This window comes from Ailuropoda melanoleuca, chromosome 18, assembly GCF_002007445.2.
Source record: "Ailuropoda melanoleuca isolate Jingjing chromosome 18, ASM200744v2, whole genome shotgun sequence".
Taxonomy (NCBI): Eukaryota; Metazoa; Chordata; class Mammalia; order Carnivora; family Ursidae; genus Ailuropoda; species Ailuropoda melanoleuca.
In genome coordinates this window covers 35,507,758-35,520,227 of record NC_048235.1, presented here as the reverse complement: position 1 = coordinate 35,520,227, position 12,470 = coordinate 35,507,758, and the positions used below count along the sequence as shown (strand labels likewise).

The 12,470-nt window shown below is 42.8% G+C and overlaps 1 non-coding gene across 1 annotated transcript in view; it reads right to left on the bottom strand.

The window, feature by feature from the left end:
- Positions 1-2,222: 2,222 nt before the first annotated feature.
- Positions 2,223-12,470, bottom strand: part of LOC100468236 — a 46,667-nt gene continuing 36,419 nt past the window's right edge. Inside the window, exon 2 of the transcript XR_002142260.2 lies at positions 2,223-4,419. This is a non-coding gene — a transcript (coiled-coil domain-containing protein 22). The remainder of the gene's footprint in view (positions 4,420-12,470) is intronic.

The following is a 12,470-nucleotide window of genomic DNA, read 5'->3' as shown; positions in this document are numbered from 1 at the left end:
AGCGATAATTCCATGTGTTTTCTTCACCAGCATCTACCTATTTGCTGTTATTCCAAGCAATTCAATCTATGAATCAATAATTTACTACATTATTGTGTTGCACTGTTGAGTTTTCCAAGCACATGACTTACATCAGCATTATACATATATTTTTTGTATCCCCTATTTAGTTTTTAGGAGCGTGTTAATAAGAAAGTAATTAACGTCTAATCGTTTACGTCCTTTCCCCCTTGTACAATGCTCACTGCATCCTATTTCCAAGGCTCCATTCTCTATAATTTTAGTTCTGGATAGCATTTCAGATAAACTATTTTGTCCAATGTAATACCTCCATGGATGTCATAAAACAAGTTTTTAAATTTTACTATTTTAAATCTAAACGTCCACCTTGTAGAGAAGATGGGAGACTAATTCTGATAAAATTTTACTCTGGGGCATGTATCTTGGTGAGCAGCCATTAAAAAAACAAAAACAAAAACAAAAAACCCCACACCAATTCCCAAAGTACTGGCCAACCCACTTCACACTGTTACCACACACAGCCATTTATCCATTCTGCAAGTAATTGCTGGCCCTGGGAATTGAGTGATTGACAAGATAAGCTTGATTACTAGGCCTCTCCAGAGGCCTAATTTCCAGGCACTGAAGATACACATTGAACAATAATTACAACAAAGTACAGTGTATGTTAGAAGAACATGTGTCCTAGGTCAATGGTAACACAGAATAAGGGCATCCATCTAGAAAGATAGCATTTGGGATTTAAGCCCCAATAGCCATTTCTCAAGAAATGTCTCCAGAAAACCTGTTTATGGCAGTTAAGCTGTTCCAAATCCTGAAAAAGAAAAGATGATTTTTAAAAAAATCCTTTAATCGCTTGAAACACCATCTCCACCATCGAGTTCTTCCCTGGAGATCCTGGTAATTATAGTACATATTCTCCCTCAATTTTCAATGAAAAAAATCCTTTTGTGGGCCATCACTGTCTAATTGTTAGGCCAGGATTTTTTTTTTTTCTTTTAACAAATCATCCCAAACAAAAGCCCTGCTACATGCAGCTCAAATACTGGAGAAGGAAAATTTTGCCTGGTCCAAGCTGTTATCAGTGGAGAGCCAAATCCACATGAAAAGAGCAGGGTAGCACCACTGTGATAGAAGGGATTAAAGCAGAGACTGATAGACATTGTTTAAAGCCCCCCACTTGGGAATTGACTTACCTAGAGTGGGAAGTTGAAAGAATGCATAGCGCCTAATGTCCACGGTCTTGCAAATTCAGATATGAGTTTATAGATATGAAAGTATATGTCTGTGTGTATGTCCAAAGGAGCAAAAGATTAATGTTAATTTAGGGGTAATAGAGAAAGCTTTATGAAAAAGGCAGGATTTGAATTGTATTTAGAAGTAGGCAAAAAATTTCAGCGATGTCAGTAAGGAGGGTTCAGAACATGTTTAGCTCTTCCCGGTCCATTATAGCTGGAACAGAAACTAATGAGGGATTTTGACTGACACAAACACAGGAAAAGAAATCCAACTATAAAGCCATCCAAGTAAGGGACAAGATTCAATGATTCTAATGCAATGTTCTTTCAAAATAATCTGACTCCCATTCTATACTTTCCTTGCCAAAAAATACTCCTTTGGTCTGGAACTAAAATATATTTCTATGTTGAAATGACTTATTCTTAGTAGGATTGAAGAGCTGAAATCTGTCGCAAAATTCATTCCATACGTGTGGACAGGTGTGTCCCTCATATATGTGTCTCTATGTGTTTTCATTCATCATTGGAGAAGACCTGATGCAATATTGTCCACGATCCCTTTAGCAGCTTGGATGGAGCAGAACCAAAGTGGCACATGACCAGAAGGGACAGATGTCGCCTCATCTAAACCTACCTGTCAGTAACAGTGTTGGCATGGTGCTGGGGATAGTGCTGAGCTCAAGAGGACATCACAGATTGTTACTCTTACTGCTTTCCTGGAAGCAGATACCAACCATAGCTACTAGTTATTACTGGTATTTTCCCAACAATGTCAGCAGACCTGCCTGAAAAACAATTTTTTTTTTTAAGTGGGCCCCATGTCCAGTGTGGAGCACAACCTGGGGCTTGAACTCACAACCCTGAGATCAAGACCTGAGCTGAGATCAAGAGTTGGATGCTTAACAGACTGAGCCACCCAGGTGCCCCTGAAAAACACTTTTTTGACTACAGACTGAGCCCTTCTTTTATTTGGGATCCAAGGTCCTAACCCCAGTGCCCTCTCCAATAAATTGCAGCCAAATTCCAACGTTTTGAATGATCAGCCCAGATAAGGGTTTGGGTCAGGTGGGCAGGGGTCTGGGGCCAAGGCTGTAGGAGGAGCGGCACAGCTAACAGAGGGAATGGCTAGGGCAAGCACTTGGCCACCAACCCCAACATCCCAACTCCCTGCCCAAGGCCAGGAGCAGAGCAGTACTGGGGGCTCCTCAGGCCTCCAGGACCTGCTCCAGGAGGTCAGCATTCTCCTGGCAAAGGGCTCGGTAGTCCTCGCGGATCTTCTCCAGGTTGCTGAGGGTCTTCTTCCCCATCTCTGTCTCGATCTGCTGCTCAAGGTCTCCAACTTCCCACATGATTGTGCCTGTGTCCTCGATGGTCTGGAGGAGCTGGCTGCAGTTCTCATGAAAGGCAGCTAGATACTTGTATGCCTTCCGAACGGCATCATCCTTCTTGGCATCCTTGAAAATGAGCTCATCGGTCACTGCAAAGGTCCGGTCCAGCTTCGAAGACAGACAGCTGATTTCCTTCTGAAGCTCCTTTGTGTCTGACAAGATCTTAGTGATCCCTTCCTTCTGCTTCCGGATGTTGTCCACAACCTCCAGGATGCGATGGGTATAGCCCTGCCAGGACACACCTGTAGGCAGGGTTTCCAGCTCTGACCCCAGCTGCTTATAGACCTCCTCCTTCCTTCGGGCCTCTTCGGCAGCTGCTCGAACACTCTGGTGCAGCTCCTGGATCTCTGCCAGCCGTCGAGAAGATTCCAGCTCTCTGCAATCCCGGAGCTTTCGGAGGAGGCGGTACTCAGCCAGGAGAGGGACCCGGTGTTTTTCCCACTGACCCGCCAAGTGGAAGACCCGCTGGGCACTACTCTCTACCATGAGCTGCAGTTTGGAGAGGTTGGCAGCCCCGCCAGGCAGCAGCTCCACTGCCCAGCTCTTCAAGCGCAGGGCCTGCTTATTCTCTGCTGTGCTGAGCTCGGTCTGCCCACGCTCGGCCTCCACCTGGATGAGGCTGATTTCCAGGGTCTTCATGTTGGCTTCAACCTCTTCAATGTTGCGGTTCACTCCCTCCAGCTGCTCCCAAAGAGACTCCAGCTCCTGTTCTTGAGCTGCCTTCGTGTCCTGTTCAGGCCGCTGGGAGGTGACCGGCACATCAGACCCCTGGGCTGCCTGGACCTCAGGCTCCAGATGGAAGGTGAACTTCTCTGAGTGTGTGAAGCGGGAGCCCTTAGAAGCACCAGTCCTGGTCCCAGCACCCCAGGCCTGCAGCAGCTCTCTCAGGTCTCCGGCTTGTGAGGGAGCCGCTGGTCGGCCCCAGGTCTGGCGTAGATGCTCGGCCAGGTGCCTCTGCAGCCACTGCCACCGAGCCCGTGTATCCTCCTGGGTGGGATGGCGGGGTGCCTGCTGGACACAGTCCTCATCCCCAGGGCGGTCCCGGCCTGTGTGCTGGCAGAGCTGGATGGCATGGCATTCGAGGAGTGAGGCCACCCTCCCAGCAGGTTGGGGCACCTGGGTGGGGGCTGGTAGCAGCAGAGGACTTGCCTGGAACTCCCGGGGCTCCCCTCTGGAACTCAACTCAGGCATGACCAGCCTGATGGTGTGGAAAGGCTTCTGGGAGACTGAGCCCTGGAGGTGCTGTAGCTGAGGAGTACGAAGGAGGGGTGGGACCCAGGGAAGGGCCAACTGGTCCCGCATTTGGCCCCCGATGGCCCGGAGAAGGAGAGATGAGTCACCCGCAGGCCGATCTGCATCGTCAGAGGTATCAGAGGGCAGATGCTCAGCCAAGAAGAGAAGCAGGTCCCGGAGATCAGGCTCACCGGGGTAGAGGAAGCTCTGATAGCCAAGCTCCAAGGGATAGCCCAGGTCCGTGCAGGCCTGAGCCAGGCTCACGGCCAGGTGGAGGCGCTCAGACATGGCCAGAGGCAGCAGGGGGCTGAGGCCAGAGCCCACGGCAGGGTTGATCACACGCAGACAGCAGACCACAGCTTTTACAACCAACTCAGGGGTGAAGGCTTGCAGGGTCTGTACACCTGGAGGAACTGCTGTGCCGACGTGGCGCAGGGAATGGATGAGGATTCGGTCCACCTCCTCCATGCTGGAGCCGTGTTCGAGTCGAGAGCTGGGTTCAGGGTGGGGCCGAGCAAGAGAGGTGCAGCTGTTGAAACCTGAAAAACATTTTTTAGATGAGGATATACTTCCTAGAATATCTACGATCTAGTGTTGTTTTACCAAACTTGAACCACTTTGGCTAAAAGAGACCTCTGAGAATTTAAGGAGCCAAATATCCAATACAAACACATGTTATCTCACTCAATAATTCTTTAATAGCATATCCTAGAACAACTACAAAAAATGTTTAATTCTTTCATACCATATTGGTGAATGCAAACCCAAAGGTGGAACCCCCAGCATTACTGTCCTGTAGTATCAAAATCATGTGTAAGACATTGCTGAGTCATCCAGAGATCCGGACTCCTCCAAATGCCAAATACAGCTTTGCTTTGGAATGAATGATAACTATAATCCATTTAACTCACCCAAATGTTTGTTGAAGCATTGTCTGACACACTGAGAACACAGCTACAAAAACAGACAGCAAAAATGTTTCCTTCCTCGTGGGACTTATTTCCAGTGGGAAGATATTAGTAGTAAATAGGCCAAAGAGGAATAGACCAGATGGTAATCAAACTACAGAGAAACAGCGAAGAATGAGGATGGGAATGCAGAGGCAGCAGGGCTGGGTGGGGAGAGGGCAACTGCCATTTCATGTAGGGCTGTCAGGCTAGGCAATAGTGATTAAGTGACATGTGAGCAAAAGCTGAAGGAACTGAACAACTAAGCCAAATGATTATCTATAGGGAGAGCATCCCTGGCAGAGGAAACAGCACAATCAAACGTCTCAAGATGAGACTATGCTTGGCATGTTCAAGAAACATTGAGAAGATAAGGGTGGCCGAAATGGAATGAAAGGGAGGAGAGTTGAAGCAGGTGAGATGAGTGAAGTCACAGGGGAGCCACTGTACAAAGCTGATTTTTATTCTGAGTGAGATGGGGTACACCGCTTAACTGTGTTAAGAACAGACTACAGCTGAGGGTCAGCTCATAAGAAGGGCAGAAGCAGGGAGACCAGTCAGATAGCCATTGCAATAATCCAAGTGAAAGATGATGGTTTGAGGCAGGCGACTATGGAAGAAATGGTAAGAATTGGCTAGATTTGAATGTACATATTTTGATGACAAAGATTCACTATAGATTGCATATGAGTTGTGATAAAATAGAGAAGTCAAAAGATGGTTCTGTTGTAAGGATGAAGTTCCCATTCGTGGAGATAAAGACGGAGAAAGGAGCATCTTTGGAGAAGGGGAAATCACAAACTTTGATTTGAGGCACGTCAAGTTTGAGGTGCTTATTAAACATCGAAATACGTGCACTGGCTAGCCAGAAGGAAAGAAATAGTTACAGTTAAAGACAGAGTTCATGGCCACAGATTAACTTTGCACATAGCAAAGGGATGGCACATAGCGCTCTGCGACCAGATAAGTCATCAAGAGAATGGGGTAGAAATAGAAGAGAAATGTGCCAGGGAGAAAAGGAAGAGCTCACCAAGTTGAGGAAGAAGCCCCAAAGTATTTATGATTCCAATATTAACTCTGTAATCATAGTCTTTCTATTTTAAGAACATAATTCTATTTGTTATTTCCAGTTTGTGTATCCTGTGACTATGTGGGTTGCTTTTTTACGTAGACACTAGTAATGCCAATGACTCCTGGCTGATTCAATATAGGTCCTTAAGCACCTACCGCATGCAATGCCTTTTTATTTTTCCACCAAAGCATTCCTTCACCAAAACACAAAGTGCATTTTCTCTAGACCTTTTGGACAATGATAAGATAGTGAATAGAGGCAAAGTTTCATGCTTACAGAAAGTTCTTTAATGGTCCAATCTTTGCACTAGCTTAGTGTGCAGCAGTTTGTAGGCACCCCTCAAAAAGTGAAGCATGAAGACCCAAATGATGGGATGGAAGGAAGGCATAGATGAGCTACTGAAGTGAAAAACCAAGATCCTGCCTCTCCAGATTTTTCTCTAGACTCTGGAAATGCTAATTCAATAAATTTACTTCTATTCATTATTGTAATTATAAATCCATGACTATAATTTTAAAGTCATCTTTTTTCTACCCTCTTCTCCAGTGACATCTGAGGACTATTGATTGTAAATATCAAATTAAATTTCTAGGCATATTTTCCTTGTGTTGGGATCAATACATAACTTGGAGAGTTCCTTTGATAGGACATTGAAAGTTATTTCTCATCCATGTGACATTTTGGCTCTTTTCCCCCTGAATATTTCAGTTAGATATTGGCAGCTTTCACTTCCTGGATGTTCGCAGGGAAATATGGTCTTGCTTTATAAATCTGAACTTCCAAAATAAAAAAATAAAAAATATAAAAAGAGAGAAATGTGAGACCATGAATCATATGCATATTAATTTAACTTTGAATAAACCCCAATACAAGAAAATCCACATTTACAAAAGCTGATTAAGGTGCCCCAACTCTGTTAATTATTTATTGATTTTTTACAAAAGTATTCTTAGTTTTTCAATATTCAATGATTCAGTATAGGATTCCTTCAATCATTTAAAAATGCTTTACTTGTAGCTTTTTGATGTCTTTTTGATGAGTCATAGTTAAAGAAATCTAGAAAAATTGATTTGCTTAAACCATTACTTTCATATTTTAATCACGTTTTCAATCATTCATTTACTTACTCAATCTGTAAACTGTATCAACCATTATAGAAAACAGTATTTAGGTTCTCAAAAAATTAAAAATAGAACTACCATATGATCAACAATCCTGCTTCTGGATAAACACCCTGAGGAAAGGAAATCACTACCTCGAAGAGATATCTTCACTCCCATGTTTATTGTAACATTATTCACAATAGCCAATATATGTAAACAACTTAAGTATCCACTGATAGATGAATAAAATCCTGACATTTGTGACAACATAGGTGAACCTGGAGGACATTATGCAAAGTGAAATAAACCAGACACAGAAAGACAAATATTGCAACTCACTTATATATGTGGAATTAAGCAAAGCTGAATTCATAGCAACACAAAGTAGAGTAGTGGTTAGCCGTGACTGAGGTGTGGAGAAAAACGGAAGATTAAAAAAGAACAAAGAAATTAGAGTAGTGGTTGCTAGGGGTTGGGGGTATGAGGCATTATTGGGAGTTATTGCTTAGTATGTGCAGAGTTCAGTTTTGCAAAATGAAAAGAGTTGTGGAGATGGATGGTGGTGATGGCTGCACAACAGTATGAATGTGCTTAGTACCACTGAACGGTACACTCAAAGTGGTTATGATAGTAAGTTATATGTTATGTGTATCTACCACAATAGAAAATAATAATTTGCCCATTAATTTACCACAATAAAAAATAATAATTTCCGTAAGCATTACTGAGCATCTAGACTTGAGTCAGCCAGGCTTGGGACTTGGGTCTATAGGAGAGAGAACCACCACTCCCACCCCACCAGGAATGGTAGGGCCAAAGAGACTCTGGAAACCGGTATTGTCTATGGTGGGTCTTCACATGGTCTGCTGAATGCTATCTAATATAGATCCTTCATCTGCTTCCTTTGTGAAATTCCTGATAAAGTCAACATTTCTTACTCAGATGTTTCAAAGAAGAGGTGACAAGTTCTTTGTCCAAGGTTGGCATGGGCTTGAAACAGAGGCAGAATGCACATACACAGAAAGAACCTGGAAGAGTGTTGTCCACCTTAGTTGTCCTCCATTAATCAACACTTCTCACGTGAGAAGGTAAATCATTGTCCAAATATATTCTGCTCCTGAAGGTAAAGTGTGCTACTTTCCTTGCAGCTCCAGGTGACTGGCATGGTGTCTGGCCATTACTCTTATCCCAGAGATAGTGAATATTCCACAGACAGAATGATTGGCTGTATTTTCCACCCAAGAAGTAGCAGGCATTTCCCCAGAGTTACAGCTGGTGCTGACATGAAATGGAATTGTGAAGAGGGCACAAGCTGACATAAGCAGCTAATTCAATTAGCGAGGCTAAGGGGTTGGGGGTGGGGGGTACTTGGCTCCTCCCACAGGCAATGTTGGGGACCATGATGTATGCTTACCCTCACTGAGACTCAGGCAGAGATGAGCAACAAACCCAGAGGCTGATGAACTAAGATGATGGCAGCTACTGAGGATGGTAACTGATACTTTTTGAAGGAAAAAAAGGAAGACGGCACTTTTATTATCATATGGCTCCTCATCTTCTCTTCCCATCCACCATAGTCTTCTCCTTTCTCTCATTCATAGCACTTTGGGCTCGCTCCTCCAAATCAGTCAGTGGACATGGGGGATACATTTGCGCTTATGCTTGTCAAAAACCAATGCGGAGGAAAAACTGGATTCTAAAAAAGAGCACTGGCTGTGTTCTCATCATAAAATAGACACAAATATAATGTTTAGTATGCTTTTCTTGAAAATGGGACATTGCAGTTTCTAAAGACTTTGAATAATTTTAAATTAAATTCTCACAGCAGCCTCTTGAGGTAGAAAGAGGCAGGATAGTGTAACAAAAAGAAAATGGATCTGAAATCAAAAGGGGCTCAAGGGTAGGTCCTAGCTGATCACATGCCAACTGTGGGGCCTTAGGCCCTAGATGTCTGAATGCTTTTAAACCTCATTTTCATCATCCATAAAATGGAGATTAAAATGATCTTTTCTTGGTAGAGTAAGAATTAAGTATGAAATCTCTAAAACCCATAAAAATGTTTACCATATATTCATTAAAAATATTAATGGAACATCTGCTCTGTGTCAAGCAGTATTCTTAGCCCTAAGATACAAATAGTGAATAATGAAACAAAAATATTTGGGTTTTTTTTCATATTTGTGTGCGTTGTATAGGTAAATAAGCAAAATGTACAGTATATAGTATGTCAGATGTGTAAGCAAGGAATGCAAAGGGACAGCGCTAGGGAAAGAGAGAGCTGTGAATTTAAGGAGGGTGAAGGGCAGGGGCCCTTGGAGAATGAATGGTTGGGACGTGAGCCTGCAAAGAATAGTGAGAACAAAATCTTGGTAGGGAGAATGTGTGAGGCATATTTGAAACAGCACGAAGGCATATGTGTTTGGAACAGAAGAAGTAAGGGGGAGTGTAGGTGGAGATACGTGTAGTAAGAACAACATGGGGCCTGACCTTGTACGGCTTATGGGCAATTACCAGACCTTTAGCCTTATCTCTGGGAAGGGCAGGTACCGTAGTAAAAGAGTTACATGATGGCACATGCGGATTAATTCACTTTTTTCCATTTTGTTGGTTAAAGAATTGAGTCCCAGGGAAGTTGAAAAGGTTCTAAAGATTATGTATTTGATTCAACCCGGGATTAAGCCCAAAACTTCCAACCCTTTATTGAGAGGAAATGAACAAGGTAAGATCTGTCCTCTGTGTGTGTGCACTCAAGTCAGGCAGGAAGTAGGTATTACAATGCTCCTGCGACTGAGACCCTTCAGAACGGATATGCCAACATCATATGGGAGCCCATCTATGAGAATTATACTCTATTCCAGTGTGAAGAAAACAGCCCAAAGAGTTGTCTCTGCCCCCATTGAATTCGATCATGCTATTGCATACCTCTGAAACTGGCAATCTAGCCACTAACAGCATCTTACTTTCCTGCTCAATTCTGTATTATGGAAAGGGCAAGCTATTTCTCAGTACTTAAGGCCTACTTCCAAATAGTGGTAACTATAGTTTCTAACACTCTGCAAGGAAGGCATTTCTAAAGCAGCTATCAAAAATACATATTCATTTAGTTATTGAGAATGTAAAAGCAATACCTTCCTTCTACCTGTGGGGAATATCATTTTTCCAGCTGCAATTTGTTCATAAAAGAGCAATATTTGTGCCAAGGACTCAAGTGAAACAAATGTCCTTCTTGATGGGAAGTGTCCATACTAAATCGGAGCTATAAAATAGGAATTTTAAATTCACCTTTCTGTGATTTGGCATTTGCAACCTCTACATAATTTAACTCATGTTGAGCTACATGAAAGGACTCAATGGATAGCGCTACACGGTGAAATACCAGGCTGATGCTCGGAAATTTCCACCGTACCTTTCTAAGGCGCTTATTTCTGGAGTGTGCTGTTAGGCAACCTATCATCGTTCTTTCTTTGAAATGTCACCCTTGTTCTGTCAAAGGCTCCTGTCTGCGTGTCTGAGTAACTTTGCAAATGTCTGACAGGAAATTGTCAGAAAAAGCTATAAAGGGAGATGCCTTTTGTCTCTAAGTGGAGAAGATGGTGATTTTTGGACAGGACAGATCAGCTGAACAAATGCTAGGTGAGTTCGCTAGCTCTTTTGAAAGGCGTAAAGATAATGTCAGAGGGTTAAGCAATTTCCCGGTCCAACTACCCTCTTGTAATTCTCTCAACACTACCTTCATCAAGTGACTCCAGATAAGCTTTCTAGAGCTTCTTGTGACTCTGACAGCCAAGCGCTCAGGACTTCCCGATGCTGTAACTCCTCTACAAATATTCAGGCAAAATAAGAGAGAGACGCCATGAATGAGGTAGATTCCCAGAACAAATAGAATTGAACCTTTAACATGGAAAATGATCACCTAGAATTTATTTTATAACCTTGGAGAAAGATCCAAGTTGGCAAATCCCTGTATAGATGGAAGAAATCAAAACCGCCTTCTTGTTCTCAGTGCCTTTCTTCTCATTAACTCATGCTGAACATCTGAGCAGTACTGTTAAGACGAAAGTCTCCCGAGCCTTCAGGGGGTCACAGCAGCATAGAATCTCAGTCTTGGAGCAAGTGAACTGTACTGACCTCATTGTTCTAAGCTTCTGACACCTATGTCTCCCTGCTGAGTGGTTACACACACCACATAGAGCAGAGTAGAGAAGTTCAACTCACGTTGAAAAAAAAAGTTTCTTAACATTAATAAGAAAATAATGCTTTGAGGAGGAATAAAAGGACTTTGGGTTTTTGGTTCCAAATGTAAGGAGCTTGGAAATCACCCCTCTATGCTAACAAATAAGGAGCTGAATAGACCAAAAAACCAACAACTCCTCTTGATCATTAAGAAAAGGGAGAACACAGAGCAAACTAGCGACCCCAAGATTGAAGAGACAGACAGGTGAATACAGGGAATCATGGCTTCCTGGAGCAAAGATTCGTCAGTGGAATGACCGTGGGAACCAGTGCCAGGGTAGGAAAAACCTGACCTGTAATTAAGAAATTGCTGGAAGCTCATGGTGAATAACCCTGAGAGTTAAAAACTCCAAAGGATCCAGTCACAATATTGTAAGATTTATTTCCAAGAGCTCAACCAGATTCCTACAGCAGATATCAGAGAAAAATCCCTTCAGGCTTTCTACATGGGGAAGGGGGAGAGAAATCATTTTGAAATATGCCAGAGCATTCTGTTCTTCTTAACAAGGTCTAACCTCAGGGAAACAAGTGACCAGAGCTAAACTAACTCTGTTCTTAGAGCCTAACTGATTTGGGAAAGGGAAATAACCAATACTAGCTTGTTCTAGCCTTCCATTTAGGAGAAAGGTAATACTCAAATTCAACCAACTCTAGCCATACTGTTCTACCAAAGGGAAGAGAAATAACAACAACAAGCAACAGCAACCCCAAGAAACATTTGTGAAGTTCACAGTCCAGAGATATAGACTCACTAAAAGATGGAGATCTAAACATGGGAGTAGAGAATGCTTCCTCTCCCCTGCACCTTAGCACCACATTACTAAAGGCCTACTTTCAGCAATTCCTTTTATCCAGCACATCATGCCCAGCAATCAAGAAAAACTATAAGGCATGTCAAAAGGCAAAAAGCACAGCTTGATGAGACAGAACAAGCATGAGAACCAGACATGTTAGGGATGTTGAAATTATCAGGCTGGGAATGTAAAAGCTATGATTAACATGCTAAAATCTTTAGATAAAGGAGACAGCCAGCATACAAAAACAGATGTGTATTGTAAGTATAGAAGGAAATCCAAAGAAAAAATACTAAAAAGAAATGCTAGGGGTAAAAAATACCATAACAGAAATGAAGAATGCCTTTGATGGACTTTTTATTAAATTGGACAGAATGGAGGAAAGAATCTCTGAAGTAAAGGATATATCAACAGAATCCTCAAGAACCAAAAAGAGTACAA